This window comes from Pomacea canaliculata, linkage group LG8 (assembly GCF_003073045.1).
Source record: "Pomacea canaliculata isolate SZHN2017 linkage group LG8, ASM307304v1, whole genome shotgun sequence".
NCBI lineage: Eukaryota > Metazoa > Mollusca > Gastropoda > Architaenioglossa > Ampullariidae > Pomacea > Pomacea canaliculata.
In genome coordinates, this window is record NC_037597.1 from 19663998 (window position 1) to 19685129 (window position 21132).

General features: G+C 45.1%; 1 protein-coding gene and 1 long non-coding RNA gene across 3 annotated transcripts in view; one reads left to right on the plus strand and one right to left on the minus strand.

Moving 5' to 3' along the window:
• Positions 1 to 13594, minus strand: LOC112571194. Its single transcript, XR_003100766.1, has 2 exons — positions 12629 to 13594; positions 1 to 1960 (listed from the first exon to the last, which is right to left on the minus strand). It is a non-coding gene; the product is annotated as an uncharacterized LOC112571194 (long non-coding RNA).
• A 6895-nt stretch (positions 13595 to 20489) lies between these two features.
• Positions 20490 to 21132, plus strand: part of LOC112570536 (homeobox protein otx5-A-like) — a 50916-nt gene continuing 50273 nt past the window's right edge. Inside the window, exons 1-2 of one of the 2 annotated variants that reach the window (XM_025249023.1) lie at positions 20490 to 20931; positions 21059 to 21129. The gene's annotated coding sequence lies outside the window, so the exon portion shown is untranslated. The remainder of the gene's footprint in view (positions 20932 to 21058; positions 21130 to 21132) is intronic. The other variant, XM_025249022.1, reaches the window with a different exon arrangement.

A 21132-nucleotide genomic window follows, 5' to 3' on the forward strand; every position in this document is an offset into this window, starting at 1 on the left:
TTTTTTTTTTCTCAGGACGGAGTAAAGTTTAGTGCAAGGCACTATTTTCTCAAATCTGGGTTAATAGTCCACCCCTTTCGTTCTTGAGATACCTTTCTACAAATATCACCAATACCAGGGAGAGGTCAATTCTGTTTCAACCCCCATTTATTTTTTTGTTTGTTTTTGTTTACTTATAATTTTCTGTTGGTCTAAAATTCAACTTGACCATGATCTCTAGCACTAAACATTTTCAGCTACGCCTCTGACAACATCTAATCAGGGTGTCTTTAAGAAAGGGGTGCCCGTCATCAACATTTTTATGGCTTTGTTTTTCTCTTGCCGAGTCCCAAGGCAAAGCTGGTGCCCGTGTTTCGACACCCGGCTGCCGCGCATTTTATTTATTTATTTGGTGACGTCTTCGTCCAGATCGTCTCCCTTGGACTCAGACTTGCTTCTCTCTCTTTCTCTCTTCCATCTCCCCCCTCCCCACTCGCGCGTGATGAGGCGCAAAGGGAGGCCAACACGCACGGAAGGGGAGGTAAACAGACATGGTGGCTGGGCGGGTAAGGAGGAAGGCCTCCAAACAGACGCGCATGCGCGCTGAATGGCAAAGGCTGGCAACGCGAGACTGGTCTCTGTTTGTGTGAAAGTATGCGGGGGTCGAGGCGCGGATTTTCACCGCCGACCCCGTGAAAAAAAAAAAAAAAAAAGACAAAAAATGTGCCGCAGCGTGTGACAGGACCAAGGTGTGCTGCCGCTAACCTGTTGCCATGGTACCGGGAACCTGCGACGGTCATCTGAAGCAACAGCAGGTCTAAGAATGTGTGACATTATTTTAAAAAAATATTGTGTCATTATTAATATGAATTCTCAAAATAGGAGAGAAAAAAAACACATTCTTTACTATCCTGACCTGCCTGTTGTAGAAATCCTCATTTCCATCGATTTTACAAATAACGAAAAAAAAAAAAAATTTAAATTAAAATTTTGCTGATCGGACAAAGTCTCAACAGAAAAATGTTTTCAAATTATCCGCAACTTTAATGGCGTCAGTAGACAGAATGTAGACCTGTCCATTATCCACGTGTGCTTTACTCAAAGTTAAATTTAATTTAATTCAAACTTAACTAACAGCGCTCCGTGTTCTTATCTCGCTAACAACTTCGAGTTCAGTTTCATGTTGTGATGGCCTAACCGCGAACTTGCCTCCACATCTCTATACCTCCGCCACGAATTTGAGGGCTGAGTTAGACTGACTAAGCAAACAATTGGCACAGAGACCGTATATCACAGTTTCCGGCTCACCTCACTTCTTTGATGCGCGCGCAGACAAGGAAGTAGGTTTTTGCTAGAACACACCACAGGACACCCGCATTGGACGCTGGGATTCCTTGACCTACACCCTGGACTGCTGACAGACCGTCCGTCAGATGTTGGTTACTCGAAGTGGATGTTGGTTGAATGTACATCAGTGCTTGTAAAGTGCCGGTAGAGGATGGCGGGTGGCAGAAACGATTCCGGAAATGGTTAAAAGGGAATGTTTTTTTCTTAAAGGGAATAAAATTTATTACACACACATGAAAGGAATATTTGACCAAAGTTTGACAAAGGGTTTATAGAAGGGTATTTAGGCTTTCTGAGAAACTGAAGTATTTTACAACCGGGGTTTGTATCTGTTTATTTTAACCCCTTTGATCACCAATGAGGTGCTTGTCACCAGTCTCAACATTTCAGTATCAAACAGTTTTGGGTGGCACAGCTTCTGGTGCTGGAACCATTAGGAGCAAGTGTCTTCTGGATACAAAGCGGGTCTCACGTTGAGAATGAGACCAGACCACATCTTCACTTTCATCAGGTACCCGTCTTCCTCGCCGATAACACTCGGTAGATGACAGAGGTCTGCGCTCTTCAGGTCTTGATTCTCACTTTACCACTCAGTCCAGTCGCTGTTGACTCATCGTTTGTTGATTTGTTTACCCTGGAAGGAAACGAAGGAAGTTAAAGAGACCTGAAAGATTTTTGTTAAAGGCCAGCTAGAGTGAAAAAAGCTGTCTGAATTCATTACAACATACCTATCCCACAAAACTGAACAAATAAACTGCTCTATTAACGAGAAACAAGCTCTGAACATCAGAATTCCTGATTGCATTTTGGATGTGAAGATTTGATTACCTGGTATCCACTAAGAGTAGACTCTCTGTTATAAGACCATCTTACCAGTTACTCGAAGCTGTTGCTGTTACCTTCAATGACCTCAGAGGTGAAAGTTTGTGTCAATTAACTGATCCCCCCCCCCCCACTTCACACACACACACACACACCTACCCCAACAAAAGAGAAAAAAAGGAAATTAAAAATCTTAACGAATGTCTGTGGCAGACTAATAACAGATTTGCTCTGTTGATGTCTCAGCAACTTTGCTAGATTGACTGTTGTTGGCCTTTAAATGACTGAGTTTATTTCCTTACAAAATATTATTTCCTTCAGCTGAGATCTTTAAAAGGTTTTTTTTTTTTTTCTCTCATCGGTAAGTTGCATTGTGTGTCACGCTTCTTCCCGTCTGTCGTTTCTCAACAAAGGAAATGAAAAAAGAAGAAAAAAAAAATGCAGGTGCCTGGGGGCGAAGGCTATCTGTGTGATTATTATTTTACAATACTTATAAAATTTAAACAAACTTAAGTTTATATTTTTTTCTCCTGCTGTCCCCTCATTCTCTCAAAGACACGCTGGTATAACGAATCTCAAATTTAGGAATTCTTGACAATCGTCTTCTATGGAATATTCTTTGTTACTGTGATGAGACTTGTTTGTCATAGGTGTGCCGATATGAGCGAAAGTATATTTATCCCAAACTTTTAAATATACACCTCACTTTAGACTGGCTGTACTTATGGCTGAGAACAACTGCGGTAGGACACCTCACCTTGCGAGTCACCTGTCCACAACATGCACAGGATGCATAAGGATGTGACACTAGCTTATTATTCTACCTTTTTAGTATAAAGCATCGTAATATCCATATAGATGTACTCTGACAGGTAAACAACAAACTTTCCATTTGTATATATGTGTGTTCTGTACTTGCTGATAAATATTTTTATTTAATACATTAGTCATAGTGATGCCACTGTCGGATGCCACAATCATTAAAATAAATATTCGTTCGTTCGTTCGTTCTTTCGTTTATTCGTGCACTTTGACTCGTTCCCACCACACTTTTCTCCGCACAGTACAACAGAGCTACACCAGTTCCAACTCCTCCTGTCCTGACACAGCAAACGCACCCAGGACCAGACTAATCCACTAAAGCCGTCGTCACTCGCCATGTTGCACGAGACGGACACCACCAAGAAACCCACGCATGCGCGTAGGAAGAGCAACGGATGGACCACGGAGAGTGGGGGGCACCTGCTATCAACCCTTGTTACTTTTTCACAAGACTGGTTGCCTTTTGCCACCAGGGTTCGATCCGTCGCGTGCCGCTTTCCTACTCTCGTGCGGTAGGTCCCCCCCGAGCGGGAGGGAGGATGCGAATTTACAAGGTTTATTTTCCGGGTTCCATTAATCCTTCACATCAGATCCATGCCTGGCAAAGACGGTGGAGGTGGTGGTGGGGATGGGGGAAGGGTTGGGGTTGTGGGACACGGCTCCGTCCCCCTTTACCCCACGGAGGGGCTGCGGCAGGGAGATAGGGCCCCTGGTCGTATAAATTGTGTCCCGCGCCCCTCGCGCCGCGCGATACCATCGCCATAACGCGCAAATTTACGCGTCGTCTGCGCCGGCGACCCGGAGCGTGGCAGCAGACGATAAGGCCCCGAATGGCAGCCCCAGCGCCCTGGCCCCAGCGCGGGGTGGGCGACACGACGTGGCCAGCACTCGCCCCGAGGTTATTACACTTGTGAATGATATCGCAATATTTCAGCCATCTTCCCTCGCCTCGCGCCGCGATTGCCTCTCGCTGTTGATTGGTTAATTAAGCTGCGCTAGCTCACCAGGGCCTCTTGTTGCTTTTGTTTTCATGGAAGGCGTGAACAGAAATAAAACTTCCGGGGGTGGGTGAGGGTGGGATGGGATGGGGAGGGAGGTACCCTGGCGTATTCGCGAAGAATGGCTGAGAGTATAAACAGCAGGACGATCTACACCCCAAGAAAATACCCCCAAATGAGAGGAAATCAAAACAACAGATTCATTAATCACCAAAGGCACAACCTAATTTAATAATTGTAAGTGGTTTTAATTAATAACTAGTTTAAAACAGCAATAATTAGCTGACATATTTCTGTGTATGTGCACAGTATATTTTATGTATTGAAACGTATGTAAATGACAGACTCTTCTGATGCCAGGAAAATTGTTTCTCTTTTTTTTTTATCTGTGTGTGTGGCAGGGAAGGTCGAAAAGTTGTAACAAAATTATTATTTTACGTTTATTATTTTATTTTTGGATGATTTGGCAACCTCGCCAATGTGAAATTTAAAGGCGGCAGTTAAAACATCTCCCTGCACATTTCTCTGTCTCTGTAAGGATTTGTTCTTATAATTAAACACATGTTTATTGTGCGAGAGGTTGTGGATCATTTATCTTGTAGCAGTGCTCTCTCCACCATTTGTTATTTTGTTAATGAATGTCTGAGGCTGCAACACGCACCTTGTACATACACACCTTGTACACACCTTGTCTCCCCGCCTGACAAACAAGTCCGAGCTTACATTGTGTTTTCACTGCGTTTCATACCCACGATGATGTAACACTAGGAACACTGGTAAAACAAAAAAAAAAAAATAGTCATTTAGCTGAAATTCTGATACAAAATGTCCACCTCACAGCTCGCTGTCAGCACGAAATTCTGTATCCATGGAGCTTAATTCTCGTTTTGAATTTTTATTCTGTTATCATTGGGGAAATTCCTTATTTTTCTCCTGCCTTACAAAAGGTTGTTTGTCTGCGTGTTCCTGTCTGCAACTGATCCCACCTAAACTTTCGTCAAACCAACTGATTACATTTCTAACCATTACAGAAATGCGACCTGTATTCCATCTTCAGAAATAAGTTGAGTAAGTGTAGGAGGGACTAGTATTGTACACACAGAACACAACAACTAGCCAATGATGATGATGATGATGATAATTGATGATGATTAATAACAATATTATCATTTTATTTTCGCCGTTACCTACTGACAAACGCGGGCTAAATTTTCTCCTTCTCTCTCTCTCACACACACTATATCACACATACACAAAAACAAAAACGCACAAGCTCGCGCGCGCACACACACTCATACAAACCTCCCCCCACATACTCTCTCTCATGTTGCTGCTTATACATATGTACACACACAATATGGGATTATGTATTAACATGCGCATGTTCGTGGTTATACCTGTGTCTACCTGTGGGGAGAGAGAAAAAACCCTTTGAAGTTTATTAGCCAGTTAAAAGGGTATCCTAGAGACAACAAGACGCGCGAGCAAGCGTCTGACCTCAGACAAGGACCGACGATCGCATTTTATAAAAATGTGGAGAAAACTAAAACAAACCGCGGCTAAAATGAACCCGTAAGGCGTGAGACTGTAATCAGGGTAGAAGAAGACACCCGGGGTAGAACAAGACGTCCGGGAGGAGGGGTTGGGAGAAGGGGAGAAGATAAAGACACCGTCAGCAGAACGTGCGTCCGTCGGGTAGCTCTCTCGGTACCCGTATCGTCTGCACACGCCTCTCCGACACGGCGATACCCCTTTCCCCGCGTACCCCATTTTCCCTTTCATTCGGTCGCTGCCTTCTCCCAGTCAAGTCCCGGCACTCTTCTCTTTCTCCCCCCTCCCCCCTACTTGTTTGCCTCCCCCACACCCTGTCTTGCCGCCACCCGCTTTTGTTTGCCTTCTTAATTTCCAAAGCAAACTTTCATGCCGAGTTCTGCCACAAAGCAAACAAGCCATCCGACCGACATTCACACGACTGTTAAGACATGTCGCGAAAAATGGAAACCGCTCTTGGTGCCTGGCTAGGGACCCGGGCTCTTCCTCACTTTTCTCCTCAGTCCACCGTGTGTGCCCTCGTGAATAGCGCTCATCTCGTTACCGGACAGCAAGGGGGCGTAACGCGCGCTGCTCTCTTCCTCTCCCTCCCCCCACCACCCTTCACGATGCAGCATCTCCACCCCGCTTCCCACCCCGCTTCTCCTGCACATTTCTGACTGGCTTCAGATTTGATGGAAATTATTGTTTCTTCTTCTGTTGCAATATTCATCGTGTTCAGAAATATTGGCAGGATTCCAGGGATCCATTTGCGTGACCTCGTGCACGATCCCTTTCCGGTTGAGGGATTCGAATCTGGCTGTCTTTGAGTCAGAACTCAGACACGTGACCACAAACAAGAAGGATGACACACGGTGTGTCAGTTTTAACAGTTTGCTGGCGACCATGACAGAAGCGGATACACGGGCCTGTAGTAGTGGGTATCGTCTACTGTAGACTACAGTCAGGGTATCGTCTACTGTAGACTACAGACAGGGTATCTTCTACTGTAGACTACAGGGTATCGTCTACAATAGACTACAGACAGGGTATCGTCTACTGTAGACTACAGACAGGGTATCGTCTACAATAGACTACAGTCAGGGTATCGTCTACTGTAGACTACAGACAGGGTATCGTCTACTGTAGACTACAGACAGGGTATCGTCTACTGTAGACTACAGACAGGGTATCGTCTACTGTAGACTACAGACAGGGTATCGTCTACTGTAGACTACAGACAGGGTATCGTCTACAATAGACTACAGACAGGGTATCGTCTACTGTAGACCACAGACACCCTGTAATAAAGCATTTTCTGCAAAATACAGTTCCAATTGTAGAAGCTCAGTTAACACCTGCAGCATCCCAGAGTACCAATTCGCACGAGCTCTATTTGGGATCACGTGACTTAAAGCAACACGTGCATCAGGTAGGAATAGCGTAACGGACGGGGAGGAAAAATCGCACATTTGTTAACGTGTGAAAGTCAACTTAGACAATGGTGTGTCACAAAACTAACATCATCCTGACAGACACGCAACTATTGTTAATTAGTACACAGGGATTCACGACAGATGAAAAGCTTACACGAGGTTACAGGCGCGTGCTATTCCAGTATACCGTATCAAGGATGCCGGGTGGAAGTTTTCAATACACAAGACTGATGTCCACTACATCGTCCGGATTCTCAAATGCTGTACTGGGATACACAGCTGTGTGCTTGATACACAGCTGTACCTTGATACACAGCTGTACCTGACACACAGCTGTACCTTGATAAACAGCTGTACTGATTTTACTTACCTGCGCCATGTTGCTCAACGCTGTATACTATCTCTGTGTCGGCTTGTCGAAGGTTAGACTACTTGACTCAAACAAAAATTATTAATGACTGGATCAACAAAAGTTATTGGACAGAAATCAAGGATGATTTTCCAGGTGAGTTTGTTTTTTTTCCAACAGCAAACGGTCTTATCTTTGGAGTATCAGCGATGACAGATACGATGATCCTGGTGATATTCGACTCGTGTGTCAACTGAAGTGACACGGTGCGACAAGGAGTGAGCGAAGCTTACCCTCTCCACAAGTATTAACATAACCGGACGTGTGTATGTTATCACCCTGACACCAGGCGGCACCACGTGACTCCTTCGCTGGATCTAAGCTCTCTGCGACCGGAAGCTCGACTTTTACTAAAGAGGAAACGGCCTTTGTTGCCCATTTCATCATCGACGATCGTGTGTCTTCTCACCCCGTTGGTGGATTGCCTTGAACAGTCCTGCCGACCTCCACAGCTTTAGTTCCATCTTTGACAGGGACATTCAAATGACAACCTCGACATCAAATCACGGGGAAAAAATGGAGAGATGATGTTTAAATTTTCTGGTAATGAAGAAGCTGTTTTAATACCCAGGGTGATCAGGTTAAGAGGTCATTCAATGATGAGAAAATTATGTCCTAAATGCAAGTCACTCCTTGCTGAGGCTGATGAAGAGGTGAGGACCAATCAGGACCAACCATCCTGTAGTTCATTATGAAGCAATCTTTCTCCTCAACAGGTTGGTGTCGCAATATTCACACAAAACAGTTCAACTCAAAAAGCGACGGAAAATATATATTGTATTCAACACACGGTGCCCTGGCAACATCCCCTGCCCATCCCCCACTCCACTTACACCCATTCACTCCTCCCTCCCCCAAAACAACTCCCACCCCTCCCTCGCCCTCCCTCCTCCTCCTCCACCCGTCATCCCTCCCCCGTCGACGTGTTCATTTCGTTCCTCGTCAAAGAGTCAATATTTGCGCTGATATCTAATGCTGTTTAGCCGCTGTCCTGCTGTCTTTCACCTCAGTCTGCGAGCAGTCAGGCCTGGCAACAATCGCCATGTTTGCCGAGCGTGTTCGCCGCGCAGGAAGTCGCGCAGCGAGATTTAGGCGACTCTCGCGAGACTAATTTATGCAAATTTGTTGTGGCTCCTTGATATTAGACTGGTAAGCTGCGCACAATGGAGGCAAGACCTGTAAGCTCGTGTTAGTCCTGTTGTTATCTTTACCCGACAGTTTGCACCCAGCGTTCAACGGCGGCTGAGCCCCGGAACCCCTTTCGTGTTTTCGTTTTGTCGAGTCCACAACGGCTACAAGGGATGTTGCTCAGGGAGCAAGAAAAAGACAAAGACATGTCACTTGGCGAATTTAGAAGGTTTGTAATCGAGGCAAGCATAATTCTGTCCAGAAGAGATTAGACAGTTGCCTGAAATAATAAAAAAAGCAGAACTGTAATGAATCCGGAAACATATCAGTCTACACCTCAGGAAGATACAGTGTAGTTTAAAAGTTTAAAATGAAGCCTGAGGGATGGAGCAGTTAAATATAAGGGTCTAAAACACAAACATATATTGAAAACAGAATTTTAAAATAATTTTAAAAAGCTACTCTTAGAGAGTAGACGGTTGTGACTGAAAACTACTCCCTTCAGTACAGAAGAAGGAACAAGGAACATTCCATGTCTGTAGCGAGATTTGAGATGTTGTACTGGGGTGGAACTCTATTCACACACCAACTCACATTATTTGTTCTTAAATATTATCTCGAGTGAATAAGATTTCTTAATGACTCTCGTCGCCTTGTAGTATCCCCCTCAACGACAACTCGCCCCACTCGCCCCCTTCTCGACAGGATTGCTCTCAGCAGGTACAATCCTCACCCCTCCGCCCCCACCACAACCTCTACATCTCGCCAACATCTCGCCAACATCTCCCTCTGTTTGTGCACAGTTGGCTTCATCTAGTTGCCCCTCAGGAGTTCTGACCAGATGCTGTGCATCATACAGAGCAGGCTACTAGCGACACCTGCGCCACAACTCTCGTCTTCACAGCAAGGGGCTTGAACTCTGTTCCAGCTCACTGGCCTCGTCTTGAGCCGACGACAGAAAGAAATGCCTGAACGAGAAAAAAAAAAAAAAAAAGCAGAAGAAAACGAAGCACAAATAAAATAAAATTGTACTGAGAGCAAGATGGCCGCAGAAGAAGATCACGGAGGAGTTTCTGGGCGCCATTACAAGTAAATAACAACATTCTTTGTTTTTTTGAATGAATGAAAATCAGTTGAACAGTTGCAGCCTTATCATCAGAGTGATAACCATATTACTTAATGCGGTATTTAATGTCCAATCATTTGTCTTTCTTATTTTATATTAATTTTTTTTTTGGTGCCTTATTTGCGTGACCCGGAAGTGAACTGTTTCTCACTTGTAGCCTCATAAACTAAAGCCCTCGTTTCAGCCTGAGAAGCAGAGCGTACCCTAGTGTGTATGAGGCAAGAAGTATTGATGCACGCGGTCCTGTTTGCTGGAGTCACATTGCAGGATTCTTCGACTCAACATGGCGCCCGACTACCATTAACGGCTCTGACGTCACGTGCACTCGCGACTTGTAAATCCGTTACGGGCCATGTGGCGATGCTGCCTCATTGTTCCGCCATTCGCCACGTATCACGTGCTGACGACGTTGATGTGGCACCTTTGTTTGTTCGGGGTTTTTTATTTGGTTTTTTTAATTTATGGGGGCGTATGAGTCACATGACTCGCCATGATCGCGTTGCTGGTACAATTTGATCCTCGGTCTTTTGTCCTGTCTGATGTTTTCAATAATAAACATGATCTCCCTTTATCCCCACAACCTGGGCCACCCTAAGGTGTCCACTTTGGGCAACAACGGAGGTGCTGACGATGGTAAGATAGTCACGAGGCAGACATGATGAAAATATGACAAGATGACAGACAAAAAAACGAGATTCACTCGACCATTTAGCTGTTCTAGTCTTGAGGAATTGTGCGAACAACAATTTCCTTTTTATTAAACACTTAAAATTTGAGGTTCGCTGGTGAGCTCTTTTCGTTTTGAAATAACGATGACATTGTAAGTAAAGACGATGACACTGTAACTAAAAACGATGACACTGTAAAAAAATGTGTAATAGTGAAACAAGTAAAAAAATGTGTACGGCTGTTATTTGATATCATTTACACAATGTTCACTGTACAATATCATTTGGTGTTGTTTCTATGTTGCACCCTGTTTGAGCCCTCGTACAGTTCAGATTAAGTACAGGTTTCCCGTGTCCGTCATTAAGGTCCCTGGAGGGTTCAGATCCTTCCTTCCTTCTTAGAGAAGTAATATGAACGCCGCACGTCACATGCAACATATAGGTTGTAGGTCACTAGGATGTAACGTGTATGTGTGTGTACACGTGCCCAGAAACAAAATATGGTAGAAGAACAGATTTCCCAGCAACTACAGCACCATTGAACACAATATTCTAAAAAATAACAGATGAGAAGTACTTTCAACACCAACAAGATGTCTATTGTACTCTGCAAGAAAAATAAGCATCTTGTCGTGTCCTGTGACCGATTTAAAATACTCTAAATCTTGGAATTCAATCATAAAAAAGTTCAGGGGCTAATAACGAGATAGAAACTCAAGTTCAAAGAATATTACAAGCCCTCTTCACATCGAGGTCGCTCATGTAATGACTGAGTTTTCTTGGCTAGACCCTGATTTGGCCATCAGACCTCTTTACACTAATCAGCTGTGTATTTTTGGAGCCCCCCTGTGTATCCCTCCCTCCTGCTGTTTCACAAATAGCCAGATTAGGTCCACAATGCCGGAGTTTGAAGTCGGCGACAAGACGCCCCCCTCGTCTGCGGAGCGACGGAGTCCGACATGATGAGGACAGCAGAGTGATGCAAGACCTGACACTCAGCCCCAGAGCTAGCAGGTCGGATCCTCACGATTCTATAGACTTTTCGGTTCAGTTCCTGGCCGGGGGTTGATGAGCAGTATTCACACGAGGTCCGTCACGAGGCTGACCACGAGGGCTCTCGGGTACGTGAACCCCCCTGGGGGCGTTTGTCAGTTCAGGTAGAACTCCTGGAGGTGAGGCTTACTCTATTGAAATCAGTCTGAGTAGTTTATTTGGAGATAATCGACGATTGTGATGTGGCAGTGAAGACGAAGAAGAGAAACTTGAACTTTGTTGTTAATCATCGCCATTCCAATGATCATGATAACAGTAACAACAACTCAGTCAGCAGACGCTCGCTAACTAAAGGCAACACACGCGTGTCTGTGTGTGTAGGGTGTGTGTAGGGTGTGTGTATAGATGTAAAGATCCAGAACTCACTAGAGTTAGGTCTAGTAAGGGTTAGAGCTAGGGCTAGACCTAAGCAGACGCAGGCTGGATACGGAAGTCAAATAACCATCATGGCGTCACCGGGCGGAAACAAAATTGAATTGGGAACACACTTGAAAAACGAACAGAGCAACTTTGTCTATCAACAGCCAGTTGATGACGTCATTGACACCCGCCATGTCGCCTACCGCTGACATGGGGCAACGTTTTGAAAACGAACGTCAGATGAAGCCTCAGGAGAGAATAACAAATGAAGGAGGCGTGAGGAAAGGAAGAATACAACAGCAGTTGCAGAAAAAAATACTCCAATCGTCTACTCATGCCAACCACACTGTGACAGGTCCTGTCAGAGTGCTGGTCGCGCAGGTCAAAGGTCGAAACTGTAAAGGGTCACTTACATAATTAGGGAATTATCATAGCGAACTTTGCACGCAGATATTTCAGCTCGAAAGTTTGAAATGTAAATCCAAAATGCATTGCAAGCACAGCATTCTCGGCCCCGTCAAACTTAGTCAAAATAAAGCAAAATAAAACATCAAAAAGAAAACCCTAATAATAATAATAATAATAATACAAAATAAACACGAGTGTTTAATTAAGACATGACGAGAACGAACGATTGAAGTAAGGACAGAAACGGACTGAAATGGAGAAGCGGGTTAATGTGAAGAAGAGTGGAAGAGGAAAATGAATAGGCAAAGAAAAGTCGAGGAAGAGGAGACAGAAAAAGAAAAAAAAAAAACATCTATTAATTTCTCACAGACCTCTCAGAGGTTGTTTGTTGCCAACTATCTGTCAACGCTCAGAAATTTTTAACGTTATGTCAATGATCTCTCAATATTATTAAAAGAAATTTGATTGATGAAGTTTAAATTCTTCGTATTAATAACTCATTATTTTGCTTCATTAGCTCGTTGCTGTTCTCCAATACTTACGATCCATCTAGAATTGTCATTTCCGACATCTCGTTGTTTACACTGCGCCTCGTAGCTCGGCCTGGACAAGAAGTCAAAGACGATCGTAAGTTTCCGCGCAGCAAGTTTTTATTCCTTGTTTTGAGACTTAGAGTCTGCTGACCTCATGTATTCCTGTCTGCTGCAGCTGCTAGAGGAGCGGTCACAAAGTTCACTCTGCAGCTCAGGTGTCTGGTACCTGAAGCTTTTGTGGTTCACCTGCCGGTCTTGTAACGACGATCTGATGTGAATGCTGTTGTAATCCACAGAAGTGAAAGCGACTAAGAATCGGAAACTTATCGCCATATGTGATTTACCCTTTTTGCAGCTGTGATGTCAAGGAATGGAGGACGGAAGTACATAGCTTCTGGTAAATCCACGAGACTCTGACAGGAACTCGCGATAACGATGGGAGGGTGAGACGAGGGCCGTAAGGTTACTCAGACACTGAACCGCTGACACTATGCACGTCGTTCACGTGATGACGTTGCCGTACCGCCACATTTGTCATGACGTTGTACCAAGCACCACAAGCAAAGTTATCCATCCAGACTCAAGTTTTGCACACAAAATAGTATTGCCCCTCCCAGGTTCATCGGGGTCAAATCTCGTGGCTGATCACGGTGTGCGGGACACCACGGCTGGAGTTGGCGACCTGTTTCTCTCTGAATAAAGAACTAGCTGTCGGGGAAGCATCTCCGAAGACGCTGGAAAGTTCTTTACTTGGAAAGCTGGCTTACGTGATTTTGACGTATGCATCACGTAGTTTCCTCCCCTGTCGTACGTCCACGGCGAAGAAGACCGTCCGAAGACAGTCTAGCTTGAACGATGCTTTCTGTTCGGAGTCCCTTCGGCTAATGGCTCTGGCTGGAACGCTTGCCTGCTGTTTGATGGCAGCCCGACTAGAACTTACAATTTGCCTAAGCCGTGAGCACAGGGCAACAAAGGCGCTTAGACCTGTGTCGAGAGCTGGATCGGATTGGAGAGGCTTTGCATCGAAGCTGAGCGTATGACGTCACACTGTGCCAAAAGTGAGCGCCTCAGACCGGCTGCCGGAACATGCGTTTGCACGTCTCCACGTTCTTGTTGAAATAAATGCCGACAGCAGCGTTTTGTTCCCAAAGCCGAGAAATCCCAAGACAGAGTCCTCCACTTCCTGTGAACAAAGAGGATCGCGATGCCCTTTTGAACTGTCTTATGCAGATGAGGGGTTCAGGTAGTGCGAGGCTGGGCGCGGACTGACTGCGTTACACGTTCTCGTCAGCGACGCCATTTTTTAAACCAGATAAACATGAATAAATGTTTATACACGTTTGACAGATTTTTCTGCGGGGTGGTTATACCAAACTTTGCAAAACTTATTCAAATTTCGTCCATATTTTTCCGGTGTAAGAAGAACCTTCAAAAACATGTCGGTATACTTTACTGGGACGGAACTAATCCGTTAGAGAGCAGTCAACAGAATATTCAGGTAAATGATGATCTGCAGAAATGTCGCCAAGAGATTTTCTCCCAAATTATAACAACAAGCAGGTAACAATCTCCAGGTAACTACCGCTCTTTTAAAATAAAGTCTAAACCCAGTTCCATCTTCAGTTTCAACATCACTGAGACACAGGTGTTTGCTTTTCTTATTACCCGCCCTGTACTGTATACCAGTGACGTCATGTCACTCGTCACGTGGAGCTGACACCGGAGTGACCACAGTCTGCCTATAACGACTCTTTGTGGAATCTGTGACTGTGTTTGGCAAATGTTTATACATGTCATATTAAAAATAAAATGACAAGTCACACATCTGACAACAAATTAAGTTAAGAAGGTCCTTACAAGACATGTGGTCTACGACCGCCACGGAGTCACATGATCACATTTTACTGAACAACAGCCAGAAGGTGGAGCGAATGTCACGTGCAACCGGTGCGAGTGTCTTGACTGGAGCGATGGCATCGCGGTGCACGTGTCGCGGTGATGCCGCGTGTTCTGGCATGAAGTTGCTGTGACAGCAGCGAGGACAGACAACAGAGAGGAAGGACACCCGGACATCTGTCAACACAACCACGCTCTGAAAAACCGTCAACATCTCGCTTGCACGAGAATCAGTTGCAGTCGTAGAAAGGGGCCGTTAACACGTTTAAACGTAAGGTGTGGCGATCTATTTGTGTTTGTTTCTGTCTGCCTTCCTGTCTCTCTTGGTGAGCGGTCGTGCTGCGAACTGTTTCAAAAGAGTTACACAAATTAATTAACAAGAAAGCAATTGTTACACAGATGAAAAGGTTCCATTTAATTAATTTACTTCTTATTTCATTTTTTTTTCGCTTAACAATTTAGTGAAAATCTTAATATGACATAATTTAACGAAAAACCATCACCATCCGTACCCTCACTCTTTATTTTTTTTAACCAAAACATTTTAAATATTTTTATATCGATATAAATATTTATAGTTTTAACCAAACTATTTATCAGATTAACCTGCTTTCGCCCTAAGGAGTTTGAAATCCTCTTTTCCACTCCCATTCCAGCCTTTCTGATCATTGTCAGTCTCGTCATCACCATTATCATTACATCGCTATTATTTTATTATCATTGTCACTACATCTACTGGTTAACCCGTTCGTGTCCAAATGCCGATCCTGTATTTTTATCTTGGACCAACGAAACGCTCTCTTTCGCTGCTAAATTTTGTTTCCAGGACAACTGGCGTGTACACATTTTCTAACGACTGAGTAAAGTTCAGCGTAAAATATCTTTTCCCCAAATGCGAGTTCTTTCATTCTCAAGATATCAACATTCAACAACGAAAAGTCGCGACTGACCAGGATGTAGTTCATTTTATCCCAGCTCTCCCTGTGGCCGTTACAGAGTAAACGTATCCATGCGTTACCTTGACGACTGTATGGTTAAAAGTAAAATCACTCCACTAGTCCCTTAATCCCAGGTTTGAATTTTTATTCCGTGTACCGCCAGACAACCCGAGATTACCGTGCACGTGCTTCTCGTAAACTCCTCGTGACGGTGTCTGTCTGTCGTCTCAAGACAAAATATGTACCGGACAATGTCAAGCTGCTGTCATTTTACACCCACAGTTAATCGCTTCTTTAATGAAGAAAACAGTGATGACAACAAAGACTTGTACTGTAATTAACGATGACTAAGCACTGACATTTTTTATTTACTTGTAAACATGGCGAGATTTTCTCTGAGCAGCTTCAACTGCACCATGACATTAATTACAACTGTTCCCCATCGCCTTCTGCATGATCGCCGGGCGCTAACCGCCGGTGTTTGCGAAACTTGGACGTGGTCACGTGACCCGCTGATTGTTGCTGCGGTTCACGAGTGTAGTAAGCTCTAGACATTGGATGAGGACTCATCCCTCACTTCTCGCCCCCTCCCCTTCAACTTGTCTTCCCCGAGACCTGCTGCAGCCCCTTCCTCCCCCTCACCAAACACAAACAAAATGTGTCTGTACGCAAATATGAAACACGTTTGTCAGAAGTAAACAAGCTTGTTGTGAGTAAACATGCGTATATTGTAGGTAAACACAGTTCATAGCAAGTACAAAAGAGTTTATTTCGCATTTGTTTCTCGTAGAAAGACAGGCTTAACATCCGTTTATCCGTTGGTGTATTGTACGTAGATACATGTTTATCTTGGTAAACATCCTTTGACCCTGGGTCAGTGTTTGACCGACGTGTCCTCCCTGGTCGCCGTCGTTACAGACTGTGTTCGCGGGGAATGCTGGGAGTTTGATGTCCACGGCCGATGGTTGACTGGTGTCGCCAATGATGTTTCAAGCCTCATACAAAAATGTTTCTGATCTGCCAAGGCCATTGCATCTCTCTCTCTCTCTCTACCACAACAACCTGCTTTCACTCTCGTTTCCATGGTGACGTCTTTAGTTATCTTTACCCTCTCAACTTCCACCTCTGGTTCCCACATCTCTGTGCAGGTAGTTCCCGCCAAGCATCGTTTATATACAATTTCGTACGTATTCCCCTCAGTTGATACTTTACTGGCAGTCGGTTAATTGCTGTCGTCTGCTGACCTGTCGGTGGAGAGAGCAGTTTGTGGACGCCAAGAGTTGTCAAGGCGATCATGAGAGTGAAGCCGAGTGAAAGTTTGGGAAAGGGGAGTCTGTTGGGAGTGGAGGGGCAGGGTTGACGAACAAGACCCAAACACGCGATTAATCTTGAGCAAAAGCCTTCAGCCTTCCATTACAACATGCTTCTTCAGGCTCGACCACCTTCGCATCCCCCAAATCACGTAGTTCGCCGAAAGACTCGGTAAAGAAAAGAGAATCTGATTTGGAGGTTTAAAGACCCTCGCTTCTTTTAGCCTTTCTTTCCTCCCCGCTGAACTTTTTCTGCGCCACACTTTTTTTTTTCAAACCAAAAATAATCCTCCACGCAATGTTAATTCATCTTTGTCGTCTAGGCAACGAACGCTGACCTTGCAAGGTCGTGACCCCAAAGAGGTCAGGGAGCTTAGAATTTTTTTTTTTTGGTTTTAGTTGTTGTTCCCTACCCATGTCTTCCCGTCCCCCGAGTGGCTGTTGTGAATTTTGTTGCGAAGAGGATTGAGTTTAATGCCGGGCGACTAAGATTTGTCCATGTTCTTGCTGGACACGAGCCGTCAGGGCCGCCGCTAGGTGTCGCGACTGTCTGGTCGCTGGACACGACAACGTGGGGAAGGTCCTTCCTTTTGGTTTGGAGGAAAAGTGCTGCAGGCTGGCGGTGGTTACACCTGTGTCCTCACCTGTGTCCTCACCTGGACATTGACCAGACACTTTGATACTAGCATCGTCGACTGAAGTTATGAAAGGAAAAGTCACTGAAAAATTATAACCGTCATTCAGTCATGCATGTATTAACAGATCGTGAATAGCAAACACACCTACGCACGCGCACACACACCTTCACATACAGACACGTGCACACCGTCCCACAACACGTGTTTACAAAATAAATATGCACATAAACATAAACACAATTACTAACAGACAGCAGCATCAAGATTTAGCAGTCAGCAGTCGCATGGCGGAGGAAATAAAGATGTTACTGAACATTTAACATTTGTGTGGGAGGGAGGAGAGGGGGACCAAAGCATGTGGAGGAGCGAAGGGGGACAAAGTACTGATTCCAGTCGTCCTGGACTACATTGCTACAGCGGAGTGAGATGTTATTTAGCCTCAGCAGCTGTGCACCGGTCACTCTGTGTGACAGCTGGACTATCTTGTGTAGCCGGCCATGATCTTTCATTGACGGATTGAGGCAAGAAACCAGGTGAGCAGACCTCGGAGGAAGCAGATGTAGCCTCCATCTTGACTCCAAAGGAAGGAAGCTGGTGAGGCGATACAACATGTTGTGACTTGTATAAATAGTCAGTGAGGCTTGTGAAGACAGTGTCCACTCGCTTAACGTTTTTAACCGTCAATACCTAGAGATGCAAACCGCCAGGGAAGAACATCATCCATATTCGATGAGGGTTTCATTAGTTGCTGATGTCTATTACCCAGAATTGTTTGTTACCAAGTAGGAAGTAAAGTTTTCAGCCTCGTGTTAACAGTGATTGTCATCACTGTACACATATCACTCACTGCCAATGTCCGATGAGGACTGAGTTGAGGATGGAGTGAAGGAGGAATGTACTGTTGTGAAAAGGCGGGCTGGCAGGCACCTACTAAATTAAAAACAATGAGGCGTAGTCTTGAGTGACCACTACTTACTACTAGCACGAGAGAGAAAACGAGAGATTTAGAAGTCTGCTGGGACAAACTTCGTGGAAAAATGTCTTGGACATCGACCAAAATAAAAAGTAAATAACAAAACAAAATAAAATACAAAATCTGAATACCACGTGACAAGATATGCAAGAGAAAAACAAAGAAAGTTACACACGGAGCAGGTAAGACAGCGATGTAAATGTAATTAATGTACATCATGACTTTTCAAAGGGAAAGAACTTGTACCAAAAGGTGTCAGGGTAGGTGGTGGTGGTGGTAGTAGTAGGATCGGGGTTTAGAGGGTTACCAAAGGTAAGCAACACGAATGAGACGGATAAGAAGAAGAGAGAAGAGAAGAGCAGGAGTGTGGGTGTGGAGGGGTGGGGAAGGAGATAGGAGGGAGGGCTAGAATCCGAACTGCGTGGTGCAGACGTAGTCGCAGCAGCTGCGGCTGAAGTGGAGGGGCCGGGCGTGCTGGCCAAATCTACCCAGCGCCTGCGCCGCCCGAGAGAGTAATCCATGCGGCGTTAAGCTCTCGCCGCTCACAGCTGCCGGCGACAGTAATAGCCACCCATCGATCCTCCCATCTCAGACATCGATGTCGACCTCTGTGCGCGTGTGTGTCTGTCTACCTGCATGTCAGTCTGCCTCCTTCTGTCTGTCCGTCCCTCCGTCCGTCCGTTTGTCTGTCTGTACAGTTGGAAGAGCCAGGAGGCAGAAGGCTGGCCGGCCATCGGTCCGTCCGTGGATTAAGCAGCTGAGCACGTAGACTGCGCACCTCTAAGTCTCACTGTCACGTCTGATGACTGTCACGATGCTAATGACAGATGACTGATGCATTTAACCCTCGAAAAAGATTGGCACTGCGGGTTCGAACTCCCTGGAGTCAGTGATTGTACAACGGTTATGGAGTATGTAATGCAGGCAGGCTAGTCTCTGGAAATCGTTTTGCAAATAGTTCTGTAAATGTCTTTTCTTTTAGTGTTTGGAAAAAAAATATATATATAAGCTGTACCTCGTAAGATGTGTGTTGATTACTGCTGCATAGAGTCCACGTGTCAAATGATTCTTCGTGGTGCATTCTAATCAGTATTTCGAAGAAGACATGTTAAGGACTCCGTCGCATCTTGGGACAATGCAATTTTTCTTCCTTTCCTTCTTGTCATCTGATTGTTCAGACATTCTCGTTTTTCTTCACATTGGTAAAGAGCCTACGATTAGTGCTTGTGGGGTAAAAGGAGAGAGAGTAGTCCTCTAAAGGCTACCCCGGGTACAAGATTATTTCCTGAGTATACCCGACAATAACCGCTTACGATGTGTTGATCGTCACGTGACACCAACGACACGTGATCTTGGCGGCCCACAATTCGCTCTTAGATTGCTCGGTAGTAAAGCAATAACATTTCGTCAAGAAAAAAGCCATTGAAATAAAGAAATCAAGAAATCAAAAAAAAAATTTTCTTAGGTGAAACAAGATTGCGAAATAAGAAAAAAATTATTATTAATAATCCGAATAAAAACAAGAAAAATATGTTTGCCTTCCGTTCTCATACAGAAGAAAAGCCGCTTTATATGACACATTTTCAAATATGTGGCCATGTGTGGCAAATGTGTGTATTTGACCGTCTTACTCAAACAACTGGGACATGATGATTATGTGACAATGAGCAGCAGACATTAACTAGCAGGATGGACGGTCAGGTTGTGACAGGTCAGCTCGTGGACAGCGAAGTGTCACACACAAACACTGGAAACCGTCGACGAACTCATTCTTGCTTTCACGCCCTCCCTGAAACGCTCTCCAGCAGAGAGAGACCCTCGGCAAAAAAATGAAAAGGGAACTTTTTAACTCCCGACTGGTGATATGAGCCTTCAAATTGACATACAATGGGATTACAGCAGTCTGACATATTCTGCACCTGAGGTTGAAGAGGGTCACATTTCTCACGCGCTCATTTCCCCTCCGCCACTTCCCAGCAAAGACCGCGAAAGAAGCTCGCGCCTGCCGTGCACTTGCGCAGCGAGAGCTGCATTCTGATTGGCTGACTCACTCGGCGGCAGAGTGGCGATGGGCAGGGCTTGGCAAATTATTTACGGTCGAAAGGGGAACGCTGATATAGTCCGCAGGAAAATCGATCCGCAGCACTCCAAGTATTTATCACGTCTAAGTAGGTTTAAAAACAGCAAAGAGCTCCTACCTCCGCCAGTAGGTTTCTTCTTTATTATCGCCTTAACTTATTATCGTGCATTTAAAAGGATTCCCTCTCCTGATACCCCCCATCCTTCTCTCTCTCTCCCCTCCAAACACCACCGCTTTTCCTTCCTTCCAACCGACCTTCTGAGCGCAGACACATCGGTCTTACCGCACGGCTGTGCGTCCCAATGTCAACAACTCGTCACAGCAGCAAGCCGAGCAGACGACAGGTTCTCCCCCACAGGAATTCGACAAACCGTCAGCGAGGAAAGTGCTGGTGGTAGGGTGAAGTCGTCAACGGCTGCAAGACACGTCTACACAAGGTGAAGACACTTCATTGTCATAAGTAGCAGTCATGCTGGGGTAGGTACAGCGGGTGCATGAGCGGGCGGCGACCGTTAGTCCCGGTTGGTGTGTGTCAGAACATTTGTCTCGTTATTTCGCACTCGCAATGCGATCTGTTGTTTTATCTTGTCTCCTCCATCGTCAGGTCTGACGGCAGTGGAGTGGATTTTACACGGCCATAAGGAAGAGTAGGAGCAGTGAGAACTCACCAGACGGGTA